At 58.9% G+C, this 20,085-nt stretch overlaps 1 protein-coding gene across 1 annotated transcript in view; it reads right to left on the reverse strand.

Moving 5' to 3' along the window:
• Positions 1-19,845, reverse strand: part of Tspan18 (tetraspanin 18) — a 146,846-nt gene extending 127,001 nt beyond the window's left edge. The window contains exon 1 of the mRNA XM_026399169.2: positions 19,757-19,845. The gene's annotated coding sequence lies outside the window, so the exon portion shown is untranslated. The remainder of the gene's footprint in view (positions 1-19,756) is intronic.
• Positions 19,846-20,085: the final 240 nt, after the last annotated feature.

Here is a 20,085-nt window from a genome sequence, read left to right on the forward strand (position 1 = left end):
AAATAAAGACATTGTGTCCATCTACAACTAAAACAATGAAATATTCTTTATTTATTTATTTATTTATTTATTTATTTATTTATTTTTAAAGAGAGAGGAGAGAGGAGGAGAGAGAGAGAGAATTTTTAATATTTATTTTTTAGTTCTCGGCGGACACAACATCTTTGTTGGTATGTGGTGCTGAGGATCGAACCCGGGCCGCACGCATGCCAGGCGAGCGCGCTACCGCTTGAGCCACATCCCCAGCCCCACAATGAAATATTTTTAAAAAAGAAAGAAAGAAAGAAAGAAAGAAAGAAAGAAAGAAAGAAAGAAAGAAAGAAAGAGAGAGAATCCGGAGTTGGGCTTAGTGGCACACGCCTGTCATCCCAGCGAATGGGGAGGCTGAGGCAGGAGGATTGCGAGTTCAAAGCCAGCCTCAGCAATAGTGAAGTGCTAAGCAACTCAGTGAGACCCTGTCCCTAGATAAAATACAAAATAGGGCTGGGGCTGGGGCTCAGTGGTGGACTGCCCCTGAGTTCAATCCCCGATACCTAAAGAATAGAAAAGAAAAAAGAAAGAAACATGACATGGAAATCAGGCGAGGAGGGAGGTGAGACTTCTCACCATCTTCCTGGAGCCCGCTGAGCACCACTGAGCACCACTGAGCACCGGGGATTCTAGAGGAACGCAATTCAGTGTGAAATGGCATGTGTACTTGTTCACGGGTTTTGGCTGGTTAACAAAGAAAAAAAAAGACAACTCCAAGGTTAGGGTTCTTCTGCCAGATACAGGGCACAGACCAGAATCCGCTCGGGGCCATTCCAGAACACCTCTCCCAGCTCCCTCCTCCTCCAAGGCCCTGATCCTCTGATCCTTCTCAGGACACGCGACTGACTCCGTCATAACTGACGTCAGTCTGTGACCTACATTCTAGATTTACAAGCGAGTCCTGGTTTTCATTTTTTTCTCCATTTTACTGACAATTCACGTCTCTCAATACATCTCTCTTCATGCAGATGCGCACACACACGCACACATGCACACATACGCACGCATGCGCACACACACACACACACACACCACTGTCAAAGAACACAGTTTCACAGAGTGGATCTTAAATCTGGTTGGCTTCATCAGCGATTCATGAACCGGGCGGTCCCCCGTCTACAAAATGGGAGGCTCTCACTGGGCAGAGGTGGGGAGGGGGCTCTGACGGTGGGAAAGGTGCAGGACACAGAGGCAGGGACCACAGCAGATGAGCTATTTCCAGTGACTCTCCTTACCCTGCGGCCTAATGGTAGCCCGTCTGGGGATTTTGCTGTCATCCTGCACCTGATATCTTTCAAGGCCAGATCTCGCAGATAAGCAGCCCGGTTTGGGGTGGGTGTGGAACCTTAGCAAGAGGGACCCCATTCTGATGGGCCTGGTGGGCCTGAGGCAGAGCTCAGTCCCAACAATCACCTCCTACATTTTACTTAACCTGTGTCTACACACACACAGCACAGGGCCGGGAGATTGGAAGGGAATAGGCAAACGTTATCTTGAGGTTGTTGGCACGTGTAGGTGTGACTTTCACAATCAGAAAAGGAAAAGGGACAAAGGTGCAGACACACTGCTTCCCAGGATTCCCCAAATGAATCACCCATGCAAACTGCTTGCTTCGCCATCCATCAGGCACTTTTTAAAGCTCTTGCCCATGGATTACAGCCTCAGGGCCCCACCAGGCCCCCTCAGTCACTCTCCACTCTGCAGGTAAGGAGGAGGAAGCCGTGGCCCAGACCACAGGTTCAAGGGTTAAGAACCTGCATCGGAACTCCGGCAGCCGCACCAACCCCAGAGCCTGTGCGCTCTCCTGCCCTGCCAGACGCCCGCTGCCTCCCAAGTGGAAAAGGAAGAAATAAACACTTCTGCCGGCTGCCAGGGTCGGGCTTGGCCAAGACGGCGTCCCCACCCACTCCCAGAACGCCCTGTGCTGACAGCAACCAAGGCCCCGCCAGCCTGGAATCGGACTCATGCGTCCCTCCCCACGGCCAGCCCGCAGGGCGCCTTGGCTCTCCAGCCTCCCCTCACCACACGGAGACAGCGGGCACAGCTGGGCATCGGCCAGTAACGGGCAAGTGTCCTGGGCACTTCTCCACCTACTCTGATGACGTCCCAGGCTGTCACTCACAGCCCTGACCCCTCTCTGCCTGCACTGCGATCCAGTTTAGGAACCACCCTTTGCTCTATTATGATTTTATTTTCATCATTTCTTTGCCTTCAGTGTGTTGGGAAGGGCCCCAGCCTGGGAACCCCAGGGGACACAGGCTCTGCCTCTAACTCACTGTGTGGCCTTGGTGAGGTCACCAAGCTTTCTCTGGGCCACGTCACCTTGTCTGTAAAATGAAGGGACTTTGACACCCAGATGCCTTGGAGACCCATCTTTTGCTGCTTGCAGTCTTTGCTGGGGTGTTTTATATGCAGCCGACGTGGACACCACCCCACCCCCGGGACCCTTGCCTATTGATTCTCAGGAAGTCTCTTCACGTGGCAGGTCACTGCTGGCTAAATCCATGTGGAAACCAGGAAGAATGTCATGTGGTCTGCAAAGCCAAATCAGGGCGGGGGCTGCACAGAGAAGAGGCCTTCCTTCAAACAGAGCCCCCGGGGCCCCCCCACCACCACCACCTTGTATGGGTTGACCCGATATTTATTTCTTTACCTTAATCTCTCCTCCTGGTGTCTAAACACCTGCAAACCCAGCGGGATTCTCTGGGTAAGTACTGTGTTTCCCAAGCTTCCAAAGGAAAAGCCCCATTTCTCTTGCTTTACCCATAAACATCCATCCACCCTTTACCTATGACTCCCGGGAAGACAGGAAAGAGAGTGTCTCAGAAACCTCAGCCACTAAGGAAGCGCCCTTACCAAAGACACGTCTCGAGGAGATTAATTGAGATCAATGGCCAGAGGAAACCCAGAGAGTCCCCTAATAAAAAGGAAATGTTACTGCGAATGGGAAGATTCTAGCCCATGTGCCTGCTTCAGATCCCTGGGTCAGCTGCCACCCCTTCTGGGTCTCGGCTTCATTACATGTCACCTAATGGCCTGTGATTGTCAAAGGGGGTTCCCCGGGGTTCCTCTGGGTACCAAAGCAGAGGAGGAGTTGCGGAGAGGGACCAGCCCCTCCCCCCATGTTGGCTGTGACAGCTGGGATCCATCTCGGGCAATTTCATATTGGGAATCCCATTTGGAACTTTCTGGGAATTCTGTAGCCGCAGGTCAGAGTGAACGTCACCAGATAAAACCCTCCCAGGTCCTCTGCACGGTGGAGTTTGGACCCCAAGGCGCTCTGGTGACCAAATGGCTCCTATGAGAAGGCATCCCAGCTGCCCGTGGACCGAGTCCCTTAGGAATGGAACTCTAACTCTGGGCTGGTGCCCTCTGTGCCAGGGAGGGAGCCCACAGCCCAGCAAAGGGTCTGCGGAGACCAGTGGAGAAAGCTCGGTGCGGGCTCAGGGACGGGTGCAGAAGTGGCCACGGCGCCCGCCCCCAGCCCTGGGGCCGACTGTGCGGCTCGGTCCTCTCCCAGGGCGCAAACGGGGGACCTGGGCATCAGAGGACTTGGGAGCCCGCCCGGGGCGCCCAGCAGACTCGAGCCCCACCCCGCCTGCAGCGCACAGCCAGAGACGTGGCCAGGGAGCGGGCAGAGGTCCCCAGGGCCAGCGGCCTCCTCCTATCAACAACTGTGGGCAACGATGACGGCCCGAGGAAGAGGGGACGCTGGGTCTGGAGCAGCGCTGGCTGCAGCCGGACTCCTGCTTTAGACCTGGACTTTCCACTTGCTGGGTCCCTTCGGGCCCCTCAGGACTGCACGGCCCCCCAGTGCAGAGCCAGCCCGGCTCTAATCCACCGTGGGCCGAGGCTCCAGAGTGCCGTCCTACACAGATGGCCTGGATGTCATCTGCCGGGCCGTGACAAGGAGTCCACAGGGCGCCATGCGGTCAGTTCTCAGGAAGGTCCAGCCCTTGTCCCTGGAACGTGCCGGGAAGAGGACACACCCAAATGAGCCAGCTCCTGCTGGGCTTGGACAGGACACCGGGACCCCTGCGTTTCCAGCCCTGCCCACCCGCGCCACCAGTACGGGGGGTGGGGGGCATGTGACGCTGTGTCTGTTTCCCCTGACGCTTCGGCCGGCCTCGGTTTACCCCCGAGAAGCCAGACAGCCCACGGCGAGGAAGGAAGAGGGGGCATGGAGAGGAAGGAGGGACAGACCCCAGGGGGCGCCACGTCACCTCGGGGGTCCATATGAATCACCACCTGACCTTCCAATTTCATCCCGACCTTGTGTTAAGTTCTATCTTGAAATGAGATGACGTCTTCAGACCCAGGAGAGGCTAGGAGGTAATCCAGTTGGCACACAGTCTGCCTAATGAGATCAAGTCCACCCATTGGCAGAGCCTGGGAATGTCAGATGCAGAAGGAACCTTGCCTCAGAGCATCTGCGACATCCTGCCGGAAAGCGATGACCCCTCTAAATGTACAGAGAGCAAGGAAACCAAGGCCCAGAGAGGTTGAGTGACTTGGTCCATGTCACGCAGCCATAGAGCCTGTTGGTAAAAGAGGCAGAGTGAGATCAGTTCTCCTGTCCTACCAGCTCTGCCGGGGATAAGGGAGGGAAGTCCGGGTGTGAGAATGAGTGTGCAAACAGGTCTATGAGTGTGCACCCTTGAGACCTCTGAGGCAGAAGGGGAGATTTGGGGGCCACCTGAGGTTCCGCCTGCATCTCAGTTGGGTGTGAGAAGATGACTGTGAATAGCTGGCAGAGCAAATGAGTGAGGATGAGTGTGCAAGAGTGGTGTGAGTGAGGAGAAACCCATGTGCTAGGAGAAGAGGGGGAGAGAGGGAGGGGGACAGAGGAACAGGGTCTGGGCCATTTTCAGTTCCCACAGTGGAGTAAGTCAAAACAGATTGTCCGAGACCCAGAGGCTGATTCAAACCACATCCTTCCCACCGAGTCCAGCCCGGGGGCCGGCTCACAGCCAATCGCTCGGCAGCGGCAGTGTCACGGCCACTGTCAGGACTCTGAGCACAGGTGGAGAGCCAGGCCAGCACAGTCCCCTCCCGTTTTCCAGATAAGACCACTGAGGCTTAGAGAGAGACGTCACCTTCCCCGCTCTCTCCCCGCTCCCTGGTTCCTGGGAGGGACAGCAGAGAAGTGGACGGCTAGCTTCTCGCTGGGAGCCATCCGCCCGGGGCAGGGCTGCTCCTGGCAGCTGTGGGTGAGGGGGAGGCAGGCGCCAGGGAGTGGCGTGTTCCCGGGAGCCAGCTGTCGCACGAGGTCAGGCAGACGCTGGCCACAGAGCAGGCCTGGCATCCCCACCAGACCCGCAGGATCGGCTGCAGGAGCTGGGTCCCCTCGTCCCCTGGCCTGGGCGCCTGACAGGAAGGTGCGGCCCTGGGATGCAGACCAGCTCTGGGTGCACAGGGCGGGGCCAGGGAGGGGCGCGACGCCAGGGCCACAGAGACCAAGTGTCCACGTCCCACCCCAATACAGCACAGAGAGGGCGTGCCGGGGTGGCCGCTCCTGGGCACGGGAGGGAGCCCCCCCAGCCGGCCTGAGGGGGCTGTGCACTTCCCAGCCACCATCTCCCCCACCCTCAGACGCTCTTTGAAGTAGGGGCTGCTCTTCTGGCTTTCCAGGGGGTAAACTGAGGCCCAGAGACTAACTCACCAAAGTCACCAAACAGCGCCTTCAGGTGCAGCGAGCCTTGAGCCCAGCACGTCCAGGAGTCCTTGTGTCTGTCTGTCCAGCTCACCCGACACTCACTGCAAGCCCTTCTCTCTGACAAGGCTGGAAGTCCCGGACGGGAGCACTGTGTCACGTGTCCCCATTTCAAGTCCAAACAAGGACCCAGAAGCAAAACGGGGGAGTGGCAACAGGCTTCACCCCCAAAGGGAACCGTGCTGCTCCCCCCAACCCACTGTGCCACACGGGGTTCCAGGCTTCCAGAACGTTCCTCTGTGGAGAAAAGCAGAAATCCCGCGTGTGGGTCTCATCGGTGAGAAAGAGCTTTCAGGTTTTCTACTTTGTGATTAGAGTTTCTAAAACTGGGATGTCACAGACAGGACCTGGACCTGAAGGTGTTCGTCTCAATGACTGTCCACAAAAGGAGCACACAGGTGCCACCTGGAATGACCAGCAGCATCCAGGAGGCCCACGTGGCTCCTTCCGGGCACCCCCAACTCCTGCCCAGAGGTAGTTTCCACTGTGGCTTCTGCCACCATAAATTTGACTTTGAACTTCACATGAAGAGAATCTTGCTGTGTGTGCTCCTTCCTGTCTGGGGTCTTCTGCTCAGCCTTGGGGTGCTGAGATTCCCCCAAGCCACTGCCAGCAGCTGGGGTTCATCCATTTTCTTTGCTGTATACTATTCTGCAGTGGGGGGCTCTATGGCTCCCTAACCCACTCTACTATGTGTTCACATCTGGATTGTTCCATTTATTACCTGTGGGGAGCAATGAAGCCGTGAACGTCCTTACACATGCTTTCTGAAGAGCATTTATGGGTTTTTCTGTTGGGCAGATTCCTGAGAGTAGAGTTGCCGGTCGCGGGCTCCATGTATGGGCTCAGGTGGAGCTGCGTTTCCTGCCGGGTCCACGTTGGGTCAAGTTCAGGCTTTAACATCACGCACATTGAACAAAACAGTCCTGCAGCTCCGATCTGGCCCACTCATTGCTGTTTGGCCTCCTGGGCCTGAGTGTGGGTCTTAGCGGCTTCACGTCGCCATGACCAAAAGGCCTGACGTGGACAACTCAGAGGAGGAGACTCTCATTTTGGCTGTGGTTTCAGAGGTTCAGTCCGTGGTTGGCCGACTCCATGGCTCTGGGCCCAGGGTGAGGATCATGATGGTGGCGGAGGTCGGAGGAATGCAGCTGAGGAGGTGGCACCAGGGAGCAGCGAGCCCAGAGAAAGGACTCCACTGACCAGGGACCAACATGAACTCCAGGGACACGCGCCAGTGGCCCACTCTGTCCAGCCGTACCTACCCCACTCAGGTCGTAGCTCTCCTGACCCAGTCGTTCCCCTCTGAGCGTCGAGCCCTGTCCCACACAGGGGTTCGGGGACGCCTCCTACCTAAACCAGGTCAGGGGTCATTCACTTTGCCACTGGCCAGATCCTGTCCCTAGGAGCTGACTGGACTCCCCAGGTTCACACAGCGCCTTGAGGCAGGTTCCAACGCCCTGCAGCGTAGGGATGAGCCAGCCGAGCCGTTCATCATGGAGAGCAGCCCCACTGAGGGCCATCACCGAGGTCCTCCATCCCCAGATCAGAGACCGAGCATCCAGGTCCCAGCACCTCCATCTCTGCGGCTCTCGGCGCTCCCCGCCTCTGACCGCAGCAGACATCAATAATGGATGTTGGCACGCCTCCCCACGGTGCTGGGAGAAAGCAGCCTTCCCATCACTGGTAGAGACAGACCCTACCAATCAATCAACTGTGGATCGGAGGTGAAAAGCCCGAGGCGGCCAGGTCCTCAGGCTGCTCCCAAGGGTTAGCATTGGCCCAGGAACCCGTTTCCTCCCAGCGGCTCGGCCTCCTCACACCCAGGATAGTTTTACGAGAAACAGGGAAAAGAAGCCAACCCCCGCTGGCCCCTCCCTGGAGTTGGCTCCTCTGTCTGTCTCTGCCCTGGGGCGTTTCTGTTTGTGTGCTTTTTGTTTTGTTTTGCCCTGGGTTTTGCAGAGGGCAAAGGAACAGGCCCAGAGAGGACTAGTGCCTTGCCCAGGGTCATCCAGCTCAAGCGGGCAAGGCTGAGACTTGCACAGACACCCCCATTTCTAATCCAGGACTCTTTCCCCACGCTATGGAGTTTCTCAAGACCAATTAGGAACCCCCAGAAAAGTCAGAGACATGTCAGGGGCCTCGCTGTCTCAAGCCGGTCCCATCTGTTTAGCTTCTCCTGGGCGAAGCAGTCAGCAGTGGAGCTGGCCGGGCGGCTGCCCCTGGGCCTCGCAGAGAGCAGCAACTGGCTCCTGAGCTGATCTGGGCTGTGGGAGGGCTCGCCCCGGTGCCGCTGGGGTGGGTGATGGGACATTTCTCAAAATCGCCCTTTTCCCAAGTGATAATGCACTGAAGCCAGGGAGGGCCCCGTGGGGTGTCCCCGAGACCCCTGTTGTCTCCCCACTTCCTGTCTTTATTAACATCGCAAACCCTCACAGCGCTTTCTGCTGCAAATGGAACCCAAGCAGCCTCCCCCCCTCCACCAGGCCAGATGGCTCCCTCTCGCTCTCTTCCCCTCACTTGGTGCTAGAAACTACTTTATTTTTTAATTTGTAAGAACTGAACGTTCCCCAACATCTGCAACTCTGCCTTTCCAAAGCCACGATCAGCAGAATGTGCCCCAAACTGGGTCCTCCCTCGGGAGTGGCTGGATCTTCCATCCAGAGTCCTCGCGGGTGCCGAGTTGTGAGGCAGAGGAAGGTGTGGGTGCCCGCCCACCCCCTGGGGTGGGACTCTCCACATGGCTGCAGGGTTGGGGTGTCCTTGGCTGCCACAGGAAATGGCAGAACAGGTGTGTCGGGAAAATGTTCCACTCAAAGTGTGGGGAATTCCCAGCTCTGACTTAGAGGGTCCCATGGGGCCTCCAACGCCTGAGGACGCGGCAGTTCACAGGGAGGCCCTGTTGGCCCCGCAGAACATTCTAGATGTTTGGATATCCCTGCCCCTGGCCACTGCACACTAGGCTTCACAGGGATGAGGGATTTAGTAGGCCATGCTCCCACCAACCATGGCGGGGCTGGATTCCACTCACCATGGCCTGGCCCTAGCGCCCAGCACTAACCACTGCACCACAGTGCCCAGCGCTAACCACCGCACCACAGGGCTCGTTCTTGTGCTTACCAAACCCATGGTGAGGGCTTGGTCTCATCTTGCCACTCCTCACCCCAAAGACATGGTCATCCTCCCTTCAAGGTCCCCCTTACATCCCACAGGACTCTTGGTGACTCCCTAAGGCCAAGGCAGGGCCCAGCAGCATCCAACCAGCGGCCTGTGTGTCCAGAGGTCAGCAGCAGCTGCCCCTGCTCACAACAGAGAGGCCGGTGCAGCTGAACAGGAGCAGGGCCCTGCCAGTGCCCAGGATCTGGCTGTTTTCCGAGTCCCTCGGGGTCCCGTGGGGCGATTCAGCAGGTGGCCCCAGGAGAGCGAGGGCAGGGAGCATGTCCCTCTGCAGGGAAAAGACAGCAGCTGCCCCGGGGAGGTGGGGCCTGCTAGGCCCCGCGTGCTCCAGCAGGACCCCTGCCACCAGGGCTGGCAGGGTGGGAAGGATGGGCCCCGATGCTGGAGGGACCGCATGTCTCGGTGGCACCAAGCCCCAGTCACCCACATGAGGCACTGGGACCCGCCAAGTGATATCTAGAGCACAAAAGCACTCAGTTCTGAGGTGGCCCTGAGGGAGGGACACAGGGGCCTGGGACCAGAGAGACGCGAGCGAGACCTGAGTGGGTGGGAGCCCGGCCCTGAGCGGATCCTGTGGTGGGCACGACCAGGGGTGGGGTCAGGGCCAGAAGTCAGTGGTGCCCCTGGCGGATGGACAGGGCGCAGCCTCCAGTCAGGTCTGCAGTGAACCGAGGGCAGGGAATAAAGAAAGGCCGAGAGCCCGCGGCGTCGACAGCCGCTTCTCCACCACAGACCTCAGAAAAAGTCCCTTCCAAGAGAGGGCCTGGCCTGTGCTGGCTCAGAGGCACCTGTCCAGTGTCCCAGGTCCCCTCCGCCTGCTGGGCGAGCCCCCGGCTCCGTAACCTCAAGGCCTCAGGCTCCCGTTCTGTAAAGTGGGGTGACAGTCCACTCCCTGTGAACCACTGGGCAAGGGTGACACAGAGTGCGTGTGGGTCTGGTGTCCTCATGGGCCACCCCGAGTTTCTGAGGGAGCCTGGGCGGGGGCTCCCTGGCCCCATCGGGTGAAGTGCTTGACCCTCTCTCTGCGGACCTTTGTTTTCAGGTGGGGGGCGGAGGCTGAGATGGGTAAATCACTTGCTCAGTAGCACGGATGCAGCGGTTGAGGGGCTGAGCAGGACTGGAACCCAGGTCCAGGGGACTTCGAAGCTAAAATTTGCTTCTCGGCTTACAGCCCCCGTTAACATGGACTTTGCAGGACTTTACAACCACCAGGACTTTGCAGCGCTGGGCTCAAACCCAGGCAGGGCCTTGCACATGCCCGAGAAGTGCCCTGGCATCGAGATGCCCGCCCAGCCCTACAGCTACCCCTGGATGACTTTCTTCTAGCAGGTATTGAATGGTAGTCCCAGAAATGTGCCCGAACTCCCGCACGCGATTTTATTTAACCATATCATTATCATTATTATTATTTTCCCCCAAAGACTATTAGTGAGGCCCTTTCTCTTTATACACAAACACACACGTGTGCACACACACGCACACACACGCGCGCGCTCTTCTCAAACAGGTTTGAATAGACCTTGGTGAGTGGCCGGGCTACCTAGAAACAAAAATTGCCTGTTATTTAAATTCAATTACATAGCAACCACATTTTTAAAAGAATATTTTTATTTGAGCTCATTGTGCAACAAATCATCAGACACTTTTCTTTCTTCAAATTACTTTGAGAAGGAAAAATTATCAAATGAAAGGGAGGAAATGTCGCGCATATCATCCCCTCTATTGAAGCTCCTGGGGATGGAGGGCCCCTGTCTACTCTTAATCTACTTCAGCAACCCCCTCTCCCATCAGCGGCCACACCTGGCCTTTCTGAGCACTTTTCTCCAGGGATGTGAGCCTTGGGGGTCATGTTCTCCATTGTAGACTCCGAGGGGAGACCCAGGGGATCTGGAGCAGGAAGGAGACCCCAAGAACCATCAGCCCCCCACTACCCCAACAGGGAACGGCATCAGAAGCTCAAAGGGCTCTGAGAATTTGTCAGAGCCTAATAGGATCACGTCCAAGGCTGGAAGTCTCAGGACTCCCAGTCCAGTGCCCCCTACTCCAGCATTTGAAGAATACTGGGGACTGGGACTTGCAGGTGAAGTCTGGGCTGCAGCCCAGCACCCCCCTCCATTCTGATTCTGTGCTTATCCCACAGTCCCGGGCCTCCTGGGAGCAACACCCCCACCCGGTCTCCAGACACAGACAGGGAAGGCCCCCGGGGAAAGCGCCACCCCTGGCCCAGCTCTGCCCCCTAACAGCACCAAGGGACCCCCAGCGGGGCCCTGCAGGACACGCAGGCCAAGCCTCAGGCGCCTGAGAGGCCATAGTGGACCTTGGCTCTGCAGCCCGCTTTCCCAGCAAGAACCCTCTGGAAAGCAGAAAAGAGCCACAGCAACCCCTGGTCTCAACATCAGGATGAAGGCGCCCTCCACCTGGCCCGCTGCCCTCCCTCCCCAGGGCCAGGACCCAGGCTCCTCCAGACTGCACACGCCCCGGCCCACGACCTGGAGACGAAGAGGCCAAGACCTCGTCTGTGAGGACCAACCGGGGAAGGGCAGGGGCCAGGAAAAGGCCGGGGAGCATCAATCAATGGCCTGAGCTTGACACCACTCAGGGGACTGACCCCTCGAGGCCCGGGAGCCTGCCCAGCGGCCCACAGCAGGCTCTTCTTTCTCAACCATGAACTACTGGCCCTCAGATCCTTGCTGGGGGCTGCCGCTGGAGACACGGGACACCTGAAGCTAGGCAGGTATGTCCCTGTTGATACAGAAGGAACGTGTCACGCGTCACCACCAAGTACACAGGACCCTTTGAGCTGAGACGGAGGCCCCAAAAAGTAATTTGTCAAAACAGTGGCCACGGTCCCAGCTGAACTGGGATTTGAACCCCGGCGGTAGCTCTCTGAAGCTGCAGGCCTGACCCTGGATGGTGGGGGGCTCCCCGGCCTCCGCTCCACATGGGGCTGCCGCCTGTCCACCAGCCTCTGCTGCTGGACGCCCAAGCCCTCCTGGGCCCCTGAAGGTGGGCTCTGGGGCTGAGAGTCATCATTAAGCCCTCTCAGGGCTGCAGAGGTGCCCAGGCAGCTGCCCCTGGGAAAAACAGCTCAGTCTTTGCAAGTTGCAGTGATTTCTGAGGCTCACGGTAAACCCGCGATAAATACCAAGGAAGACAAGTGGGAGGATGGGAATGGGAACTTTCAGTCAGTCCTTTCAAATATTTTTTTTTTTCTAGAAAACATATATTTCCAATGGGTTTTTAGTTCCTATACATTGATGTTTCTCTGGGACCATGGAGATGGAGCAAAGATGGTTAATAACGGCAACCAGCCAGGGCCTCGCTGTTGGCAAAATGTGCTTGACACAGACATGAATCTCCTTTGATGCTAAAAACCAGGCCATGGGAGGTATAGACCTTCCCCGCTTGACTGAGAAGAAAACTGGAATGTAGCTGGATGGGGTGGTGCGCGCCTGTGATCTCAGCAACTCAGGAGACTGAGGCAGGAGGATTGCAAGTCTGAGGCCAGCCTCAGCCACTTAGTGAGGCCCTAAGCAACTTAGCAAGACGCTGTCTCAAAAATAAAAAGGGCTGGGGATGTGTCTCAGTGGCAAGCGCCCCTGGTACCATTAAAAACAAAACAAAACAAAACAAAAAAATTGAAATGTGGAGATGGTGACTTATCAATCACTCACTAGTGGTGTAGGCGTAAGAACTTAGGCAAACGGCACCACATGTTTACTTCTCTTGGTGATAAACAGGGCAGTAGCACTGTCACTCTGTTACGGCTTGAAGTGCGGACCCTAAAAAGATATGCTGAAGCCCAACCCCCGGTACCTGTGAATGTGACTTCATCTGGAAACAGGGTCTTTGCAGATGTCATCAAGTTAGGATGAGGGTGTCCCATTATGAGAGACAGACACACAGAGGAAGAGGGGATCAGAGGCTGGAGGCACACTTCAGAGGCCAAGGAAGGCAGAGCCACCTGAAGCCAGGAAGAGGGGGGCAGGGAGCCGCCCTAGAGCTGCCAGAGAGACCCTGTCTGCCCCCTGACGGCAGGGTCCTGGCCTCCGGGTCTCTAGGATGACATTCCCGTTGTTTTCACCCAATCTGTGGCACCATGTCACAGCAGCCTGGGAATGTCCCATGCCCGGCCTCAGAGCGCTGCCCAACTGCTCCGAGGCCCCAGCTGGGCGGGGGCTGCAGAAGCCGAGATGGTGCAGGTTTGACTGCGGTGTATTTGAGGGACCCACGGTGCCCGAGTCCCAGTCATCACTGGTCTCAGTGCTTCCCGGGAATCAGGAGTCAGGCTGTCTCCTCAGCACCTTGCCCGCAGCTCGGTGGGGGGCTTCACTGTCCCTGGGGACCAGTGTCCACCATGGCCAGACGGAGGAAGGCAGCCCGGGAGCGCCCGCCCGCCCGGGGCCCATGGGAGGCATTCCTGTTTGGCTGGAAAAGCACCCCACTCCCCCCACCGCCACCCCAGGCTGAAAAACCCCAAAGAGCCCAGGAGCCCTGACAGCACGGGGCCCGCCCTGCTGGAAGGAACCCTAAATGTCAGGCAGCAGGTGGCCGTGGGGCTGCTCCCCAGGAGCTCTGCACACTTGGCCAGCCAGAGCACACTGCAATCTGTCCCAGCAGGAGAGGAGCCACACGGGGGGGGGGGGGGGGGGGGCGGGTGGCAGGGAGCCTGGCTCACAGCATCCATGGGCCTGGAGGAACCCTGGTGGTGAGCTCAGAATCCCTCTGCCACTTCTCACGGAGGCCGTGTCCTTCCACAGGACAATCAGCCTGGGCCGCGGGAGGGGAGCGGTACCTCTCTGGGCCTGAGTCCCCTGCTGGGCCCCTCTGGCCTCTGCCCAGGGGATGCCTTTGCCTGGGGCAGCTGTTCCTTATGACCCAGGTGGAGAGGAGGGTCATGCCAAGTGGACACCCAACACCGCCCCAGGGGCTGGAGTCGCCGCCCACCTTCCCCACTGCGCCCTTCTGCAGAGAGACGGAGGCCGGCTCAGAGAGAGCTGGACGCCAGGGTCCCCGCCTGCACCTGGCCATGCTTCAGCCACCAGGAAGGAAGGGCTGAAAGTCTCTTCAGGCTCCCGCCACTCCCTGCCCAATCCCACAGGGCAAAGAACCCTCCAGGCTGCAGGTGCCCACCCACAGCTGCAGAACCCCACCTGTGCTTTGGTGGCCATCCAAACTCGCGTTCCCAAGGCAGTGGGGGGGGGATGGGGGCGAATTCCTGTGGCTGCCACTAAGAATATCTGAGAGGATGGCTTCTCTCACCTCAGGCCCCTATCCCTCCATCTCGCTTCCAGAAAGTTCCTGCACCTTCCCTGCCTCCTCCAGCCCACACCACTGGAGCCTGGGAGGCAGAAACAGGAGCAGGAGCACATCCTGGAAGAAGTTCTGGAAAAAGTTCTCAGACGAGTCGATTTTCAATAAGCCAAAGGAGGCCGCAGAGCGCTGGGTGGAAGGTCAAGAGCCTGGCGATGCCCTTGACCTTGACGCCCTCAGGGCCCGCCCACTCCAGGGTATGACAGGCACAATAATAACTCCCATATCCACAGTCTGGCTGGAGAGCAGCCCACCTCAGGAATCATCTGGAAAGGAAGCCCCGTGTTTTGAGGGCTGAGGACAGGCCGCTCTGCGCTACAAGTCTAGAAGGCATCATCCAAGTCCTCGCCCGGCCCATGGAAATGGGTGGCCACGGTGTCCACCAAACGTCCACACACTTCCTAACGTTCCCAGCCTCAGGGGACAGTGCTGATCACAGTCCTCCAGCTGAAGGACGGACGGAGTGTCGGTGTGGCTTTCCCACCTCCCTCCTCCCCTCCTGCACTCACTCTGATGCCACAGGTGCAGCCACAAAGATGGCAGAGTCGCCCTCAGCCCGGCTCCGGGAGCAACTGCGGGGAGCAAAACAGTCCCACGCTGGCCCAGTGACACCATCAATAAGGTGTCGGGCCCCTGAGACCTGGGGCCTGTGCTCCGGCAGCTGGAGTTACTTAGCTTCCCATGTTGCTGTTACTCGGATTCCAGGGATGAGGAGCCCAAGGCCGCACGGCACCGCACAGGCAGAAGCCAGACGGAACGCCCCGCGCCCCCACGCACCCCTCCAGCCAGTGCAACTCTGGTTGCTTCTTGGGATCACTCCGCGCCTGTGAACAGCCAGGACCCCCAAACTCTTAGCCCTCCCTGACCCCAAGATGGCAAAGGACCGTAGGCAGGGAAAAAAGACGGACTCCCAGAAGGTGCCTGGACGGTAATGAGAGGCAGGGCGGGGGGGCCACCTAAGACCTCAGCGCTCCCTCCCCGGGCCTGGGCTCTCAGGACCTTGGGCGCAAGACGAGATAGGTCCGAGAAAGAGATCGGCCAGGGACACGGCGGGGGCTGTGTCTGCCCATCCTACCATGCAGGGTCCAGCTCCTGTCCCATAGTGGACTGGTTCAGAGCGGCCATCTGCCCGGAGGGAGGCGGGGAGGGGCAGCCTGGGCGCTCCTGACCCCGAAGCCTTAAATCACAGACGGGGCCCAGCCCAGGTCACCCAGCCAACCAGGGGCAGAGGCAGACAGGCGGGCCAGCCAGACACGAAGCAATGGACAGAGCGCGGATTATTCATTTGAAAGTGCAAAGTGGCCTCTAGGAAGGTGGCCTTTGGTTGGAAGGATCTGGGCGCAGTTTATCAGCTTAGACTTATGATCTGCACATGTGGTCTTCGCTCGGCAGTTAGGGACGGGAAAGAGGGTGGAGGGAGGGACCGCAATGTGGCCGAGCAGAGAGCTTCCCTCAAGCGCCAGAAATCCGGACATTTCAGTGACGTCAAGTTGGGCTTGCTGCCATAGGGATGGGGCCACCAGAAGGACAATTATAAGACTCATAAGAGTCCCTCTACGAGGCAGGGAAAAAAGAACTATTCGCCCTTGTCTTCTACCTCATGAGCAAATGTTTTGCACACCCACAAATCCGTGGCCAGGATGATTGCGAAGGATCCAAGTTGATTCTTCCAATATTACTGTGTCATTTAAAAATAACAGTAATGAAGGCAGCGATGATGGTGAGCATTATTGAGCATTTACTATGTTCTGGGCATCTGACACGTTCTATCTCACTGACAGGTCACAACAGTCTGATGTGGTATACTGGCTCCATATTTACTAGGTCAGGAAACTGAGGCACCAGAGGTGGAAGGGCCTAAGGTCACAGTCGGATATGAAGACTCACCATCATTTGAGCCCAGGCTGTCTAACCACCTTGCCATGATTCTTCTAAAGAAAAAGGAGAAACAGGCTCAGAGAGGGCTGGAGACTTTGTGGAGTTCACACAGCTCTATCTGGGAGAGATTGAAGGCTGGGACACGCCTCTCCTAACTCCTGCTTAGCGACCTCTCCACTCCATTCTGTTGCGTGGATGGAAACACTCACCCACCAGCGGTGAGCTTGTCTGTGCTCATTTTCCAGCTGTTGAATTCACTCAGGGACCCAGCCTCAGTGTGTGAACAGGAGCGAGGGCTGGATCACAAGATAATAAGACCCGGATGAAAGCCCTGCTCTGCCTGGTGCAAACCGGGGGTCTCATCCCGTAAGCCTGGTTTTCTTCTTAAAAAGTGGCTCGCTCTCAGCCCCCACTCATCAGATGGAGCGCTGATGCGGGTCCAGGGTGGCAGCCCGGGCAGCAGGAGGAGCCCAGCCTGGCATCTTAGCTCAGCGGCATCAGTTGCAGAAACGCCTGATCCACAAGCAGCCTGTGCTCCGTGGGACCAAGTGCTGGCTCCAAGCCCCCCTCCCGAGGCTGCGTCCCAGCAGAGCGTGAACAAATGTTCCTGATTTTCCTTCTCAATGGCTAATGAAATAGGCCAGAAGAGCAGCCCTGTGGAAAGGGAGGGGTCCCTAAAATATGCCACCCAGCCACCGACGCTGACTCCTGCCAGGGAAGAGCGAGGCTGGACAGGCATGCAGAGGAGGGAGGTGGCAGAGCAGCTGACGGATGGCATGGGGCTCCTGGCAGGAAGGGGTCCCCGCATTACCCTTACTCCCCCACTGCTGAGCAGTTTATCCGCAGGCCAAAAAACCACAGGAGCCGGGTTTTGACTCTCCTGGATTCACAGATTTTGCTGTGTCCGGGGCTGTGCCCAGCAGAGCCAGCCAGCCTGCCAGCAGTGGCCCCCTCTGCTGGACTGAAGACAGGGCCCAGCAGGCCTGCCAGGCGCCACAAAAGGTGAGACTTTCAAAGGCCACCATCTCCTCAGCCACCACGCTCAGGTACAGGCTGGGGAAACAGAGGCAGGAGGGCAAATGGCCCCCACCCCCTACCCAACGCCACCCTGGCGATCAGAAGACTTGGACTTCAAACCTGTGGTCTCTCCCTGCCTCGGTCCCTCCCCTAGGTCTTCATCATCCCTTGCCTCATGTCACCTCCACACCTTCCCCTGCCCAGCACCCTGTCCTTCAGCCGGCGGTGACCACTGGCACTGCCTTCACCAACCCAGGCAGCTCCTCCTGGTGGGGAGCCTTTGAAGGCAGGGAGTCCCTCCTGAAGTCGGCCCAAGACGTCCGACACCAGGTCCAGATTAACTTCCAGAAAGGGGCCTGGAGCCTTCATTGATCTCCTGCCCGTTCAGATTTGGGCGCAGGGGGGACATGGACAGCGGGCAGCCACCACTGAACACTCTGCAGAATCAGAGCCCCTGGCTCTTGTCTGAGAGTCTGAGCAAGACACGGACAGGACGGGAGGCTAGCGTCCCTCAGGGTCTGGGACAGGTGTGGGGGTGGGGAGAGGAGAGGATAGGCGGACACGGAAGCTGCCAGACTTCAGGGGGCTGTGCTCACACACAGGCCCCAAGGGCAGGGCTGTTCCCAGGCTGGCTTCCCTGGCAGAAAAACAAGAGTCACTACAAGTAAAACAGAAGAAGCAAACCAAACAAAACAGAAAACTCCTTTTGTTTTTCGGACCCCCGAAAGTCTTAAAGAGGCAGCCTGAGAGGCAGGACCGCCCCACCCTTTCCCCTCTCTCTCTCTCCCTCCTCCTCCTCCTCCTCCTCCTCCTCCTCCTCCCCCTCCTCCATTCAAAATAGAAGTCGCACTGGTCTTGAGGCAACTTTGTCCTGGAACATTTTGGTTGCATCCAACAAAAAACTGACAGTCCAGTCTACAACGGACTCCACGTCCATCACCTTCCAGAGGGGTGGGGGGGACTCTCAGGACACCGAGTGGGACAGGTGTACCCAAAGAGTGCATGTTGGGGGAAGGATCCCACGAAAACTTCCCCTGCTACGAGGAGGCCTGGGCTAGGTGTGGGAGTTGCTCCAGGGTATGCTCGTGGGGTGCAGGGAGGAGGGTGGGAACTTGAGAGAGAGATGAGGCAACAGTCAGTGTCCCTTCAGTGTCCAACAGCCCCACATGGACAAAGATGACACTTTTCACAGATGCCGGCAGCTGGCTCACTTCCCAAGGCACAGCCACAGGGACTCAACACACAGAAGTCCTGAGGGAGGTAAGAGGGACAACGGGCAGGGTTTCACCAGTACTTGTGAAATGACCAGATGAACGCGCCCTGGAGACCCCAGACCTGAGGGGTGAGAAATTGACCCCTGAGAAATCCCACACCTCGGCCTGGGCTGCGGCTCTCCTCTCGGGGCCCCTCCCCCGCCCTGCTCCTCCCCGTTGACTGCGCCCAGGGAGGGAATGGATCAGAGTGGCGCCACCCCAAGACCCCACCCAGCCCACACCTAGAGACCGGGCCAGATCCGAGGAACAAAAGGTGCCACTTCTACAGAAAGACGCATTGCACAGTTTGGGTTTTGGAAACTTCAAGAAACCTCAAAGAGTGAACGTTCCAAGCCACGCTCTCCACGCTAGCTCCTGTTCTCGGAAAGTTTCTTTCGTTTTTGTTTTTCTGGGGGTGAATGTTTCACTCACCCTTTGCAGACCCCCAGGAAAAATCACCTGATGTCAGCCGATCTGTCCAGTGATAACCGCGGCAGGCGAGTCTCAGGCTCGGGGCCCCTCCCCGGGTCCGCTGGGGCGGGTGCCGGTGCGCCCTGGAGCCCAGCCTGCGGGCAGTGGGGCTGGGGTTCCGCGTGTCCCGATTTCAGCCCGGGTAGCGCCGGCGCTCGCCTTCCGAGGGAGAGTGGCCTGGCAGGGCGCCCCCTGGCGGGGACACTCACCTCGCTCCAGCCCGGAGCCAGCGCGGGCGCGAACCGCCGTGGCCCGCGGCGCTCCGAGCCATTCCCTCCACGCTAACCCCGGGAAGCCCGAGCTTCCGACCCACGCAGCACCCACCGATCCTCCGCTGACCCCCGCCGCACACCCCTCGTAGGAAAGAACGCGGGCGCGGGAAGACAGCGAGGCGCCCCCGCCCTGCCTGGTCGCCTGGGACCCCAAAGGCGGCGCGCACTCAGTGCCCCGGCCGGGTCCAGTCATCTTCCCCGCCGGATCCCCCTCCGGGTCTCTGTCCCTACCTGTCCTCCTCCAGGCTGGCTCGGGGCGCATCCCTTTCCTTAGGGCACGGCCCTGGCCGAAGCCCTGAACCTTGAAACCACACCTGCCACCACCACCCCTCGCCACTCTCGGGAGCTCCCACTCAGCCCCCGGGAGCGCTTGTCCCCGCAGGTACTGCACCTGTCCTGGGCGAAGCTCGCGATCCTGGGCGGTCTCCGGACAGGGACCGGGGCCAGTGCGTCTCCCGTGCCCCCTCCAAGGCTAGCTGGAGTAGAACTTGGCTCCTGGGCTTCCCCGGGACGATCGTGGGACTCGCATCCCGTCCCCAAACCCCACGGGACGGAACGCTCTCCCAGGGGTCGCGCTCGGGTGTTCGGGCCCCGGGGAGGCAGCGACGGAGCGCCCCGCGGGCCGCGCCTACCTTGCAGCGGCGGCGGGACCCCGCGCCAACTCGCCGGCGGCCGCGGGGGAAAGTTTCCCGGGCGGAGAGGCGCGCTCCCAACTTGCAGGGCGCCCGCTGCCTGCCTGGCGGTGGCGGCGCGGCCGGGGACCCGCGGCGCGAGGCGGCGGCGACGCTCGCTCCGGGCCGCGGCCGGGGCTCGGGCAGGGGCGGCCTCGCGCGGCTTCGCGGTGGATCGCTCGGTGCTGCGTCCGCCCGCAGCCTGGAGCCCCCGAGACGCCGGCGGCAGCTGCAGCCGCCCGCCCGCCGCCGCCGCCGGCCCCACCTCCAGCCCCGCTCCGTCCCGCCCC

The sequence above is a fragment of the Urocitellus parryii genome, chromosome 4 (genome assembly GCF_045843805.1).
Source record: "Urocitellus parryii isolate mUroPar1 chromosome 4, mUroPar1.hap1, whole genome shotgun sequence".
Lineage (NCBI taxonomy): Eukaryota > Metazoa > Chordata > Mammalia > Rodentia > Sciuridae > Urocitellus > Urocitellus parryii.